The following is a 13,512-nucleotide window of genomic DNA, read 5'->3' as shown; positions in this document are numbered from 1 at the left end:
CCATTAACACCTTCACGCAAAATGATGGGCTGTGTACAGGAAAGTGCAGGGAGAACTGCTTCAGAAGAGTAGATATATCCATTAAAAGCATAACCGTGGCTTGATCTACTGATGACTGCAACACAGGGGAATGTAGTGCTTGCGAGTAGCAAAACCCTAGATCCTATAATGTGCAGGAGACATTTCTTAATCAACGCCCAGCTTTATGATTTCAGAACTACAACATGCTTACAACCTCTCATGAATTCACTTAGTGGATAGGAGCTCTGTGGGAAAAAAATACATGTAAAGGATTAAAATCTTAAGCTGTCAATTCTTCTGTCAGTTACAGAATTGCTTTTTGTATTAATCAAAACAAGGAGCCTCAGTAAAATGCACTTCTCTTAAATATATTAGTTCAGAAGTATCTAAAAACAAGCTAAATGCTGAGCTATCTGACTTCAGGCCAAAACTTATGGCAGGTGTGCTTAGGTGGAGCTTGACGAACTCCAGCTTGTCCCTGGTGTGCTCAGGCTGCTGCACGCCCACCTTGGAAGCTGACGGTTTTCTTGTGTTGGTGCTGGGCTCTTGTGGGGCTCAGTTTAGCCAGTTACAAATCTGCTGACTATCACAGCCTTCTGGTCAAAACCGACTCAAGTTTGCAGCCTTGGATTGTGGGATGGCCAGGATTTTTTAGGGCTGACCTGCACTTGGGAGGTAGGTACATGCCTGGAACAACCATGCCCAGCCATTGGGTCAGGGTTCTCAAAATTGCCAGCAAAACTTGGCTGACAAACATAGTACTGTTAATCGATTTGAGGGTTTTTTCCTCTGAACAAAGGCTCTCTTGTGGTTGCTTCAAGTTTTACATGCTTTACAATGCTCCTTTCCTCCCTCATTCCCAGAAGGATATATATCAATGATAAGGTGTTTCCTGCATACACAGTATTTGTAAATAGTCTTGTGATCCTTTAGAGGGAAAAAAAGATATTTTAATGACAGCTGTTTTAATTCATTTACTTCTTCCAATTTATTTCTTAGAAGAAAACCCATTGTCCTAATCAGTTTGATGTTGTTGTACAAAAAAAATGGTTATGAAAATCAAGGTAGATTACATAATTAAGATTGATTCCCTAAGGGGAATTGAAAGTCTCGGTTATTAAATAAGTAGATAAACAGTTCAAATACATTATTTGAACTTACAGATAGTGGTTTTGTGCAGTCCTCTATGTTTTTTTGAATTTAAATTTCTGTAATTCATTATTTCAACACCAGAGTTTTCATTAAGGTCTTAAAAATGCACATATAAAATGACAAGTAGTTCTAAAGACATCTCACGTTTACAAAAAATTATTATTATGCAGAATCTCTGTGCAGTATAGAAAAACACAAGTTACACAAGACACTGGTTTTGGCTTCTCTGCAAGAGATCTGAATACAATGAAAGCGGGAGACAGGTAATTTTAATATTAATTTAGAACTGAATATGCTTATATCTGAGTAACATTTTTCCATAGGTAAAGTGTAGTTGAAGGTTTAAAGGAAAATATTTTTGTTCGGGATCAGGATGATGAGGCTGATGAAACCTTATAGCGGTTTCTCAAGGAACCCTTGGGCTGACAGAACCTGGTCCTCATGGGTGACTTCAATTACCCACACACTTGTTGGGAAAACAACATAGAGGTGGCACAAGTCATCCATCAGGTTCTTGGAAAACACTGAGGACTGATTCCTGCTACAGATGCTGGATGTACTGACAAGGAACAATGAATTGCCCAATTTACTGCTCATGAACCAAGAAGACTTGACAACATAACCACCAATGTAACCCTTGAACAGACCAATCACAAGACTGGGGAGTTTAAGATCCTGCTGAGCGCTCTGAAGACCAGTTGTAGGACAAAGACACATGATTTCAGAAGAGCCAGCTGCAATATCCTTAGAGCCAAGCTGTGTGAGGCATCATGAGCAGTAACCATGAGGAGATCTTTTCTCTTTCCATCTACAAATTGTCAGAAAATTGTATTTGATAGGAGGTAGATTCATTGCTAAATCATCTGAATTTCTAGAGTATGCAGTGAAGGTAACGAAACAAAGAATGACATCACTCATAAATCCTTCCTATGTACATATCAGGTAGGTAAACATAGAAAAAGAATTCCTGGCTTAAGGAGAGTGATGTCCCAGGACCAAAGAGTTAAAAAATGGCTTTAGGAGGGTAGCTTCTAGAACGACCTTCATACAATAATGAGAACATTATTAGCACCCTTTTTCCTCTTTCCTTTTTGTCTCCAAAGCAAAGTAAAAAGATGGGCCCTTATTCCAGGAAGCATAAAGAGAAGGACTAATTGATTTCCTTGTAGAAATTGCTCTCTCTCTCTGCTGTCAGTTTTCCTCTGTTTGGAAGAGAGTGTTGCTGTTGGAGAAGAGTTGCTGCTGGGAAACGAGCTCTAAAAACCTGTACCTTAGCCTGGAGAGTGAGACTTGGCCTCAAGCCAAACAAGAGGAAGCTTCCCTGCGTGCAGACAGATTATTGCAGATGGACAGTATGTGCTACCTAAAGAGGTCTACAATTGCTCTTTGCAGTATTGGAGCAAATTAGTAACCTCTTGTGGCTGAGGAAAAATTATACTCAAAAGAGAAATGCTGTAATTTTGAGAAATGATACAATTACAGTTTGTCTTTCCCTGCTGTTTTATGTGCTTTAGCACTGTCTCATGCCAGTGAAACTATAGCCTGAGATGAGTGAGAGGAACCTTTATTCTTATTTTCGGTGTACCCTGTGAATGCTGTATCTGTGATGATCTGTGAAGTATATTCAACTCAGATAAGCAATAAAATAAACAAGGGCTAGATTGTAATAAATTTTTAATATAGTGATGTATATTAATGATTATGAATATTAATACAGTGACGATGAATGCAAGTACAATTAGAGATGGGATAAAAGAATGCCCATGCTTACTACTGCTCATGTAAAATGAGAACACAATCCGGTTTCATCCTTGGCTCATCTTTGAGGCCGATAAACACCTGATGTAGAAACTGATGCAGAGGTGGCATCAGCCACAGTTACAGATGATCTATTACAGTGAAAAGGGGAGAGAATAGATCAGATAAATGATTGTGCAAGTTGCAGTCTGAAGGAGTGGCACTAAATCTCAACCTCCCAAAGATAACTTTTGATGTAGAAATTGAAGTTTCAAGTCTGTTGAGCAGAAAGGGGATGCTGCCCTGTGAGCTGTTTCTGGAGGTGTAACAGCTGAGGCACTTCTTAAATATCCTGAGTGAAAGGTACAGAGCCAAAAATGGGACTCAAATAAATCTAACTCTTTTAAAGAGAAGTTATATTCTTTTTCTAGGCTGTTTCCAACTTTATAATGAGAGTTTAAGCTTGTGTTTATAAATACACTGTATCTTTTTTATCCATGCACTTACTTGATAAAAGAGTGGTCAGGCAAAGGTGAGGAATTAGGTGATTTTGCCTATTTGGAGGGAAAAGATTCAATATATGAGTGTATGCCTTCGGACCTTGTGGATCTCACACCCTGATGTGTGTAAATATCTAGGGGCTGCGGCCCATTTCCTGCTAAGCCTGGGGAGTCTGGATACTGGTTTTGCCAAGTCCTGGAAAGGCACCTCCTCTGTGGGGCCCAAATCAATCCTGCTCCTGGAAGACACAGGTGGCAGTGAGACAGCTAATTCTGGGCAGGCTCCTTGCCTATCACACCTGTCTAGCAGCTGTTATTGCTGGACTCTACATTGGATTTAGTTTCTCCATCTTAAAAATTGGATATCTTACAGGTGTTCCAAGGCAGCTGAAGACTTGGACTATCAAAGCTGTGTGCCAATAAATACTATATAGTGAAAAAGTGCTTATTTTTTTCCCCTAAGAATTAAAATACCACTGTTCATTTAAAGGAAAATTACTTCAAACTGCATCCCTAGGAGACAGACTTTAGAGGCCACATATTTACAAAATGGCACTAAAGAGAAAGAGACATATTTGTTTTTTATCTGAGCTCTGCTCAGAAAAAAATTATAGATTTTGATAATTATGTGGTTACTGAAAAGCTTCTATTTTATGTGTGGCTGGACAATTTCATGACATTTCCCACAGAGATCATAACTGCTTTGTTGGTTGTAGACTTTGACTTTCAACTTTGATCAAAGCAATTCTGAATAAGAAATAAGCATTTTTCACTCCATTTGATTCTTCTGAGTTTCTGTGAAAAAAAAAAAGACAACATTTCAAATTATTTTTAAAGAAAATCTAAGCAACTTATGAGCCTGGAAAAGTCTATATGGTTCTTATCATCTCATGACATGTACCAGTATTTTAAAGAATAATAAGCTCTTCACTGTAATGTATTGTGGGTAACCTGGTTTCTACCTAAATTCCTTAAGTCTGTATGACTTTGGTTTGGTTTTGGGTCTAAGGCAATAGCAATGAAATAGTTACTTTAGCATTTCCTTTTGCAGTTTTCCATTACAATATAAGTGAAATCCAGATGTATTTGTTTTCTTCCAAGGAGTTACCTTGGGATACAAAATCACGGCTAATGAATCTGAATATGTTGGATCAGATCCCAGTCCAGCTCTCTGAGAAACCCAAATACCATTACCTCAAAAAACTAAACCGAAAATACATTAAAAATGCTTTATATGCCAAACTATTATGCTTATTGATCATATCAAAACCTATTGTTTTTACTTGACAGGAGGAGTCAACATAGTTGAGACAATGGAATAAGAATTTTACTGTAGATGTAGCTGTTAAACTATTTATTTTCTCTCTTTATATTTAAGAAATAGTTCAGAAAAAATAGGCTCTCCGGGACTGAAATTTTTGTAAGTTGAATTTTATCCCTTTATGCCTCAGAAATTTTTTTCTCCCCACTAAGTTCTAGTTTAGACATCTAAAAAGAGATCCTTACAATGGAAAACATAACTAAATCCTAGCTCCGTTATGACACTGCCAGTGTAGTATGATATTAAAATTAGCTTTAGAAAACATAACAATTTAAAGCAGAGCTGCTGGAGGTGAAGCTAATTATACAGAGGTGACAGCATGCTTACTTCAGAAGCAAATGGTACAAAGGTAATAGCAAACTTACTTCAGCTCCTTTTTCCTCCACCAGAACAGAGGATCTTCTCTTGTCTCCATTACTGAATTTTTGTTACCCCTGTTTTGATCATGATGAACGACGCTGCTGCTGGTGCTCTAGCACTAAAGACCCTTTCCAAAGAAGAGCTGCTGAAGAGTCATCTGCTTGCAGTTAGGAGAGGTGAAACCTCAGAACGTGATTAAACTCCAGCACATATGGAGCACACAGCACTGAGCCGCTCCTCTGCCTCCCTTCCAATACCGTCATGCTTCCAAAGGGTCTAGAGACTGGCTTTTCCAAGTAATATTTTCCAGAGCAGAAACAATAAATCAATGAAAAACGCATACCAAACATCTTCATCAGTTTTGGAATATTATTAATGATAGGAAGTGGCTCATGCTCAGCATCTCTATATCTTATAAAATAAAAGCTGCAATTTATTCAATACCATATTAGATAAAGTTGCACATTGTGCAACTGTCAAATCAATTCGTTTCTTTATCTTCCAATTCCATTAACCTGTTTCCCACCTTCCTAGAGGAAACTGCAGGATTTTACACCTTACTATAAAATTTAATAAAGTCACTAGAGACTTATTATTATCACTTCCAGTAAGACAGAAATGATATTATACTACTTAGTGCATCCTCTTGGAAATCAAAAGCCAAAGGCCACACCTTTACTGAGTGTAAAAGATCATATGCCATTGAAATTTAAAGACTTTAAGGCCTATTCTAGCTACAAGTCCAAAAAGGTACATAAAAACTGACAAATTTCTTGTTTATAAATCTTATTCTCAGAGCCAAATTACACTATTTTTCCACTTCTGGTGTTGTAAGAATTATAAGGTCAGTGTGTGAATGTCCCAGAAAAAGAATATTTTACAGTATTTCACACAGGAGTAGAAGGCAGAGGCAAAACCACAGTGAAACAGGTTTGCTTTGACCAGCTAACTTTCACAATATTGCCCAACAATACAGTGTTACTTTTTTGACTTACAAAAGTGAAGTTGAACAAGGAGACATCAATTTCCAATAAATCTATTTGGGATGAACACAGTTTTAAATATACCTATCGCACATCCTGAATAAAGATTTAACATTTTTGGCAGGTGACAAATATGAGGGTAAAGAAAAAAAAAAGGTGGTAAGAAGGAGAAGGGGAGCCTTTCCTGTTTCAGAAATCTTTGAAATATTGTTTCATTCCCTGTACAGAATAAAAAGGAGTATTTCTTTTTTAATATTATTATTTCTTTGATTATATTCAGTTTGAGTTCTCTGTGTGTTATTTTAAAATTAAGTAACATTATATGCAAACTTCTGTCCTTCATACTGGAATTCTTCACAAACAAGATTAAAATTCCAGAGAGATATGATTATCTGATATTGAAGAAAATAATTTGGTTTTGACTCTTTCCTCCTACTTCCTTTGGATGACTTCAAATGACTCTGTCAATATGCTACATTCCTTTCTGGAGAGCAGAGAACATGAATGCAATACGATGAATATTATATAAACTTTTGTTGACTGTAAGGCTTATGGATCAAGGACTATATTTTGTGCTTTGGTCATTCCCACAATATTGCTTTGAAATTTCTTAATTAAAGAGAAAGAAAGAATAAACAGTACATAAATTAGAAGCAGAGAATGAATAGTAAACATCCCTTAACAATTTATTGAATTCAGAAAAACTCAAAACTTGGGGATTTTAAAAGTAATTTTCTTTCTGCTTTCTAAGTATCCTTGGATTGACACATGTGTGAAAAATTAGGTCAAACAGAAAATTGTTTGGGGAAGTTATAAGCCAGAAACAGAGGGGAGATGCTGGGGTTCAGCCTCAGTACAGATAACTGCCATCCAATGTGCATAACTGCACACAAATAAACATATTAAAGAAGTAATATAGTAAAATTATTTGTTTATATTTATAACTATTTCTTGGATTTGTCAGCCAGACATCCCTTCAAGTCTGACCTAAGCAGACCCACCGTGGCTGCAGGAGTCCAGTGTCTGACAATGGGATTTTGGAGTTACATAAAAAGAGCTTTCTGAGGTTTTGAAGATGAAAAAACATTTTCTGCTTTTCAAAACTTTTTCTTTTTGACTTTGTGGTGTGAGAGCACAATGAGAAGCAGAAAGTTTTGCAAGAAACTGAGGAAGCACTAGAGCATTTGCAAAAGAGTTTGAGATTTTGGATTTTTGGTGACCTTGCCTGTTGTTATCCAAGTCACCCAGAAAGATTCAAACAACAGGCACAGCCCGTGGAAAAATAAGGTGCTTTTGATGCATGGCAGTCCCAGTAACATCCTTAATGAAAGATGGTCTTAACTCAGAATTGAAAGACAATTGCACATATAACCAAGCTACTCAATACTTCTGTTTAAGAATAAAATGAAAGGAGCTGGTTGGGATGGCCTGCCTTTTAAACTATATCAGGGACAAAGATTTGATAACCTGGGAGCCGTGTTGTGTTTGTGGGCAAGATTCAAAATTTTCCTTACTATCTGGCCTGTTTTCCACTCCAGTGTCATTATATAATTAGAGCAAAATAATCTTTAGGGCAGAGTCCATGCTGAGGTGCTCACTGTATTAACACACTTGGTATGCCTGCATACCAAGTTAAAGACATTGGAATTACAGAAATCAAATTTTCTAATTGTTTTCATGGTCAAGCCTGTGAGAACTGCCATTCAAAAGCTTGGTATGGATGAAAGAAAAGACATTTCTTTCTATTTTGAATCAAAAATCTTACAGGAAATCCTTCAGATTTGGATATCCTTGGCTCTAGATTGGTTTACAAGTGAGTTGGATTTTCATTAGAAAAAAGGCATGAGACTTTTGTAGCTTAATATCCATTTAAAAATACTCGGGGCCTAATGCCTTGAGGTTTTGAAATCAATGAGGGTAGAGAATGCTTGGTATCCCTGGAATTATGTAGTGCCTTAAATTTTTTTTTTTTAAGGTACAGTGTTTCTTTGTTATATTCTACATGAAAAACATTAATTTTCACTAGAGTCCCCTTCTAATCATGATCATGGCATGTGCTGGTGTTTAATATAAATACAAAACATGTCCAAGTTTTAGGCTGTTTTTGTGTATAAGTGCTTGTTAATTTCTGAATACTCTGATCAGAGAAATTAATTTTTACACAAAACTCTATTGAAAGCAAAACAAAACCAGCCAAATTTTATGGTTTTAAAAAATTTATCTGAAACTTCAAAATTCTTGAAAGCCAGCTCTCCTCCCCATCAACCTTCATGAGCTTCTCCTTCTCCGTTTTGAAGAAATGTGATCACTATCTGCATTGATTTGTATTTAAACACAGCACTTCCAGGAGGGAAAAAGTACTGTGGAGAGAGCTTTATTTACATGGGAAATGCATCTAGCTGACAGCCATAGTTTAATGACTGGCAAAAAGCCCTACAAAGACTTGCCTCCTATAATGCCAAATTGCACAGCTTTCCAGAAAAAAATATTTTCCTCCTTGTGAGAACTGCCATTTGTAAAAGTCAGTGTCAAGGTTGGATTTCAGTGTTACAATGACAGATTTGGAATCCATAATGTAGTTTACATGTCAAATAAAATTATGCAGACATCCTTCACTTTTCACAGCAATCATTCACAGAACTCAGGAACATCAATAGATTCATAGTCTGCAGAGCGTGAAAATGTTTTGATGAGCAGTGTCATGCTAGATCGTTCACCCTTAATAATGCTTTTCCACATTTGTGTCACAAACAAAACCAGCTCAGGGCGAACCAAAATATTGCACCAACTGCTGCTGGGCTTCCATGTAGAAGGGCAAACAAAAGGCATCAGACCCTCTAGCTGGCTTCATTTGCAAAGCAGTCAATCTTAATGAAAGACTATTACAGATCCCCCACAGGATGGGACAAGGACCTAAAAACCCTGATGCTCCTGCAGCGAAAATAATTTGTCAGGCTTAGTCTGGTGGTTTGCTCTTTTAAATTTTGGGGGCAGCTGTGATTTTCTGTCACCAGTGATTTATTTTATTTATTTCCTATTGAAGGAAACAAGGGGTCAGTAGAAATGCAATGTTACATTGTTCTTTTTTTGGACATACGCATCTGCTTTTAAGTATTTTGGTCATAGAATCATTTAGGTTGGAAAAGACCCTTAAGATCATTGAGTCCAACTGTTAACTGAACAGTACTGAGTCCACCACGAAGCCATGACCCTGAGCATGACAAAGTTCAACACACTCTGAAACAGAGTACTTCCTGGGTTAGGTGGGTCTCACTGATCCAGCTTTCTTCCCCCTCCCAGTCTCTCCCATGCAATCATCCATGGCAGTCAGTCCTGTCACTCCTCCTCCTCCGTCCAATCACCTGGCCACATAGCTGGCTCAGGTCCCAGTTTCCAGGGTGGTGAGGCTGGTTAGCAGCACTTTAGTTGGCAGCCAGCAGAGACTTCTTCTTTCTTTTAAAGAGCTTCTTTAGCTTCTTAGGGAAATATTAACCCTAAGATTTAATAATCTAATTTTGCGACAAGGATGCATAGTTAAGTTACAAAATAATCACTGCTCTTTTAGGTGTATAGCAATGTGAGATGCTATGCTCATCTGGATGATTTTGGGGAACTGGAGAGATTCTTGTGGAGACCATGCTTGCCATTTCTTTCTCCCTGCATTGGAACTGTTCTTTTCCTACCAGTCCACTGTCATAGAAGGACAATATGAATATCCTTGTATCTCTACCTTTCTTTGCTGACACATTATTAAACAGCTCCTCAGCCAGCAGCTACCTCTTTCTAAAATATTAAATCACTAGTTTGGTTGATGATCTTAAAAAGAACTTTTTCCTCATCTCTCTTTTTTGTTCTTGTAATGCTCAGACACAGACTTCCTGTACTGCAAGGGACCAGATTCTTCCAAATTCTTGGATTTGCTAAGCAGGGACTTCATTTTCCTAAGGGAAAGTGCACAATGCCACAGTTGCTGCTTATTGCAAAGATTCATGGGTAGATTAAGAAGTTGTACAAAACAACATGAATACAGCACACAAAAGTGCACAAATGACATGAGATTACATTATGCAGAAAAGATATTTAATGTGGTTAATACATTAAAGTTGACACTCCAGAATGCATTCAGGACCACTTCCTCCTTGTCAGCAGCTTCTGCAAACAATTAGGAGGCCAGTTTCAGACTAGAGCTGAGAGCCACGCTGCCTGAGAGCTGTGTGGCATTATTTTGGTGAAATCAGAGACACCTTGTCGTGTACTCAGCTTCAGCAATATCAGATGTGTGGTTTTTTTACATACTACTGAAATTGCAGACAGCAGGTGTGATGCTACCATTTTCAGAGCCCTGCTTTTGAAGGTAAAATAATATTTAAATGTGAATTTGATTTCCAAATCATAACTTTTTTAAAAAAACCCTTGAAAATCAATAGGTTTTCTAGAGATGCTGTGGATGCCCAATCTCTGGAAGCATTCAAGGCCACGTTGGATGGGGTCCTGAGCAACCTGATCTAGTGGAGAGTGTCCTGGTCCATGGAAGGGGGGGTTTAAATGGGATGATCTTCAAAGGCCAAAAATAAACCTTTGTATGTTTCTGTGACTTATTATGTTTAATTGATGTGTGTCAGAAGGTATGACAGTATATTTATAATTATTCTCAAGACAGTTTACTATATTCTTTACTCAATATTTTGCCCAACCTTAAAATATCATTTAATCCTCTATCCCAGCTTGCAGGTGGAGGGGTAATAAAGCAATCATGTTGAGTTGTAACTTCCTGAAATAATTTTATCTGAATGAGATTGTTCTTGGATCACCACTAGATTTTACAACAAACATGGAGAAGACCAGATGAAAAAACATACCCTCTAAAAATTGACTTACACAAAAGTCTTATTTAGCAGTAAAAAATAATTTTTTTTTTTTTTTGTGCGTGTGTGTGTGTGCCAAAAGAAAACAGTTGTGGAGTGGGCAAAAATTGTATGTGAGAGGTTTTGTATATGAATGAAGGATTTATTTCCATATTTAGATGGGATTGATTTTAAAGGAAACATACCTAATTTCATGCATTATCCAGTAATTCATAATATGCCAAGTGTACAATATTTGTGTAGATAGTTTACATGAGCAGACACTCATAAACAGGCTGGCCTCCTGCTGTACCAGACCTTTCAGATACAACAGTCCTGAGAGAACCTAAGCCCTACCCTACACACAGAAAATACATAGCATTTAATTGAAATATCACACACAGCTTACCTGACTCTACTATCCCTCTTAGGCCAGATGATCCTCCAAGACAATGACTCCAAGAGGAAAGAGGTGGTTCTGCTAGCTATGAAGCAGTCTGCTCTTTCAGGAGGGACACATCTGATAGTCTCATTTTCTTGCTCCATTTTGAGACTTCCAAGAGTGTACACATGTCACACGGGCTGGAGATTTCTCTGGCAGCCAAATAGATTTGCCTTTCCTTAACTTTGTTTGTTTTGGAGGGGGAGGAGAATGAGTAGGACTATAAATCAGTCCCTTCCCAGCCAGTTCATTTCATTTGTTCTTGGCCTCATCTGGGCCCCATTATTTGCAGAGCACCAGAGCTGCAATCAGTAAAGCATGGGGCACTGCAGAGCTCCTTACCACTTAGCTTCAGAACAAATGCTGTTGGGGGAAATTAGGTCATAAAATAATTTCCTGAACCTGTGTTGTATAAGAAACTGGAAACAAGCATGTGTTTCAAAATAGAGGTCTGTTAGGATGTCTCTCACTTTTTTTTTCCCCATCTCTTGGTCATATAATGTGGAATTAATTCATTTTAAATCCCATAATTGATATAATGGCAGTACTTTGTAACTGGGTTAGAAAGGCCTTGTTACTGTCTACAGTCATATCAATGATCTAATCACATGATGTTGGTATCTCAGCCATATGTGTATTGTATACTTGAATTTTTAATCAGATGCATTAGGCAAGAGTACAAAAATCTCATTCAACATAAGTATTTGGGTAGAGTGCAGAAAGGAATGCAGAACTGCTAATACTAAATCACTTATAGTGTTTCAACTAACTGAATGGCAAACTGTAATATTCTTCCTATTTGAATCTAATCAACAGAACTTGGTTTTAGAAACCTGGTGTCGGTCAGGATTTTGAGCATGGATATTGTTCTACAAAATACACTAAGTCACTGTAATTTGCATCTGCATGAAAATCAGTGTAAGCTGTTGTGTGACATAAGACCTTGTAAGTACGCTCTTAAGAGGCATTTAAGCTGATCTTGCTGAAATCAATTAACTGTAGTCAGTTGGAAAGAAATATTGGAAGTTACCTAGTCCAAGCTACTACAGCTCTAGCACCACCAGCAGTACAAGAGTTTAGCCGTAACTTTGTCTAACCCTCAGTCTCTTTTGATAGCCTCTTCCAGGGCTCCACATTTCATTTATGTGAATGAAAATAGTTTATGCTAATATTTGACTTGAATCTCCCACACATTCTAATTCCCTCTTGCAGACAGGACCCAGATACAAAAATCTGACGCAGAAATTAGGTTTTCTGATTATCAGTTTGTTGGGACTATGCTGGTATTGTATGGCAGATACATACATTTTATTTTGGGGTTTGGTTATTTTTATTATTTATTTGTATCGTAATTTGTTTTGCTTGTTGTCGCGGGTTGGGTTTGTAACCGGGCGGAAACACCAATTTAGTGTAGTGGTTTGGTCTAAAATACTCATTACTGTTTATCTTCTGTGAGATAAGAATTAGGAGAAATGCAAAGCAGGCACCAACTTGAATGAATATAAAGAAGTTTATTAACAGACCTAAAAGAAGAAAAGAAAAAAAAAAATTATACCACCTTTAGAACTCTCCTTCTCCCACTGACAATGTAAAGACAACCCTTAAGATGTTCAGTCTGTTTACCACTTCCCTAATAACCTTGTTCAGTCCATTTAGAAAGAGAAGTCTCTTTTTGCTCGTGCTATGAAAACAGTATCACACCGAGACAGCCACCCACTTCCAAATATTGTTCAGTCCACTCAGGAAGAGGAGTCTCTCTGCTTGCAATGTGAGTCCCTTCCCCCAACTTGCAGCTTTTCCCGCAACTGCTTCCGAGGGTCCACTCTTGAAAGTTTTCTGGGGTACAATTTTAAGGTTGAGCTGTTCAGAAACAAAAAAAAACAGAGGCCCTTCTCCTTCCCTGGGAGCAAAGGGTCATCTTCATCTTTAAAACTATCTCTGGGAGCATCTCTAGGAACTGAGGTTTTTCTCCTTTCCTCTTTGGAGCAAAAGTCCTCATCTGGTTCATCTGGTTCATCTCTCTCTGTCCAAACTTCTCATGAAATTACAGCTGCGGCAGCATCTGCCTATTGCTTATGAGTTGAACACTCCACCCCCCATATCTTCATGAAATTACAACGGGATACTCTGATATATCATAGCTTCACAACAG

General features: G+C 37.7%; 1 long non-coding RNA gene across 1 annotated transcript; it reads left to right on the top strand.

Moving 5' to 3' along the window:
• Window positions 1-508: 508 nt before the first annotated feature.
• On the top strand, window positions 509-6,902 carry LOC138118097 (uncharacterized). The gene is made up of 3 exons (XR_011154998.1): window positions 509-696; window positions 1,344-1,436; window positions 5,121-6,902. It is a non-coding gene; the product is annotated as an uncharacterized lncRNA (long non-coding RNA).
• Window positions 6,903-13,512: the final 6,610 nt, after the last annotated feature.

This window comes from Aphelocoma coerulescens, chromosome 1 (genome assembly GCF_041296385.1).
Source record: "Aphelocoma coerulescens isolate FSJ_1873_10779 chromosome 1, UR_Acoe_1.0, whole genome shotgun sequence".
Taxonomy (NCBI): domain Eukaryota; kingdom Metazoa; phylum Chordata; class Aves; order Passeriformes; family Corvidae; genus Aphelocoma; species Aphelocoma coerulescens.
Note: the sequence above shows the minus strand (reverse complement) of the source record. Positions and strands in the feature narration are given on the sequence as shown.